Source organism: Gavialis gangeticus, unplaced genomic scaffold (genome assembly GCF_001723915.1).
Source record: "Gavialis gangeticus isolate Ggan-Ray unplaced genomic scaffold, GavGan_comp1, whole genome shotgun sequence".
In the NCBI taxonomy this organism is placed as follows: Eukaryota; Metazoa; Chordata; order Crocodylia; family Gavialidae; genus Gavialis; species Gavialis gangeticus.
The window spans coordinates 8,679,335-8,681,729 of record NW_017729015.1 but is presented as its reverse complement, the minus strand read 5'-3'; positions in this window follow the sequence as shown (position 1 = coordinate 8,681,729).

Genomic DNA, 2,395 nt, shown 5'->3' with positions numbered 1-2,395 from the left:
ACCCCTGGCCCCAACCCACAGCGGCAGCACACCCTCACCCAGTGCACAGATCCAGAGCCACGTGCCTCCCATGCCCTCCCAGGTTGCGTGTAGCAGCAAGAGCGTCCCCTGCCCCCAGACAAGCTGCTTGTGGCTCCATCTTGTGCCCCCCCCATCCCCTGCCTCGGCTGGGCAGTGCCTGCCCCTACCCCAGCCCCGCTCCTTCACCACTGGGGCCTCAATCTGCCCCCTCTCCCCACTCCTTTCCTCACAACAGACTTACCCGCCAGACCTGGCTGTTCTCCACGCTGCTGGGCTGCGCTCCTGGCCACCTGCACGCTGTGCGCATGCACTAGGCATTTATCACTGACAATATTGGCCGCATCAGCCAAAAAAAAGCTGGTTGCCAATACTGTTAATTTGCCTTATATCGGTGCTGATCTGATATGGGACTGATGTATCGGTGCACCCCTAATTTCTCCTGTGATATTTTTGACTCATTCCTGTAATTTTTTATGTCACACTTGCTATCATTCCCCAAGGACTGCTAGTCGAAACAAAACCACTTCTTTGGAAGCTTTTCTAGAGCTGCTAAATGACACCACTTCTCTTCCCTGGCACTACTGTGTCTGTGTCACTACTGAGAATGTCTGAATGTTGCAAGTGTTCTCAACAAGTTTGTTTCTTTGCTAGCCATCATGGAGTCAATCTTGGCAGCAAGTGCATCTCTGAGGTTGTTTGGAGAACAAAAGCAGCATCTTTGCTTTGGCATGTGACACATGACCGACTTGACAGAAGTCCAAGGTCATAGTGCTGAAATGGTCCATAGGCTCAGGCGCAGAACAATTATTAGCATAATTTAACAGAACAGTCACCAAGCATCCAGCTCTACTTCTCTGACACCAAAAGCCTGGAAAAGATGATCATTGTTCACCTATCCAGTGCCATAAATGTGAATAGGGCCTAACAAACAAAATGAAACACATGAAGCCAGATTCTGCTCTCATTGTCACCAGTGAAAATCTTGAATGACTCCATTGGCTTTTGTGAAATTACGGTTTTACACCAGTGTAAAGTAGATCAGAATTTGGCCCCAATCCTTGCCCCAAGGAGGTTACATTCTAAGGGCCAGATTCTGATACTAGTTAGGATGCTGTAAATCGAGAGCAACTCCACTGATGTCAACAGAGTTACTCTAGTGCAAATGAGATCAGGATCTTTTTCTAGACTAAAATGGTGATGAGTTATTATTAGTATAGACAGGGGGAGGTAAATAAAAGTTAGTTGCTTGAAAGTGGAATTCTGTTCACAGGAATGGGTGCCCTAACCCTGGAGGAAAGACTCTGTGACCTAATTAAATAGTGACTGAAGAACAGCTCTACTGAACAGGGTGCCAGCTCTGTTTACCAGAGCTAAAGCATAGTGCTTTGTGAAAGTACATGCAGAGCTCCAGATTGCACCGAGCTCCTGAAGCAGAACATGCCTAAAAGAAGCAAACAATGCAAGCACTGCACCTAAGCGAAATCACTGAATACCTTGCGGGGATGAACTTCCTGAATATCCTGTTCCACCCATCTAGACATTGAAGTAATGGTGCCTGGCCCTCATTATGATTTTTTTTTAATAAGAAATAAATACAGTCCCTTCATACCGTTCTGATACTAGGGTCATTCAGATCATATCTCCCTCTCTCTCTCTCTCTCTCATTTTACTAAGGGCTCAGGTATTGGCTTCATGCTTTGTGCTAAAAGTTACACAGGTACTGGGTCTTTTATGACATTGTAGAGCATCTTCCGAGACAGAAGAAATAGAAGTTCTCCCCACATGCTTATCAGGAGACGAGTCTGTCTGTTGTTCTGTCTCTGGCGGTTGACTGCAGGTATATAATTCTTCCTCCTCCCCATACGCTGTGGCCACGTCTACAAGAGACGCTGACTGTGCAGTAGCTCATTAGTACTGTGTAGTAGCATCACATGGCAGGAAGCGTGATGTGACACTATTGCACAGTAGTAATGAGCTATTGGAGAGTCAGCGTCACCTAAAAATTGTTCAACGATGCTATTCTGCGGTAAGTCTGGTTACTGAACAGTCATTTAGTACTTGTTTATACAAGTATTAAATGACTGCACAGTAACGACTGCGCAGTCAGCGTCTCATGTAGACACAGGCAGTGAAATCACCCTGGATGTGGGCGACAGAATGAACCTGGACAGACTGGAGCTGTCGCTGATCTTTAGGAGAATGGCCATGAAGCCCACTGACACTTAGACAATCACATCATTTTGTCCCCCTTTCAGAGCCAGGAGGATAAGGATGTCTGAAGGCTCCACGTCCAGGAGTAGAGTTTAAGCCTGGAGGCTAGAACCAAAGGGCTCTGTGCCCGATGTTGGAGCTGCATTGGAGGAAAGTGACATTA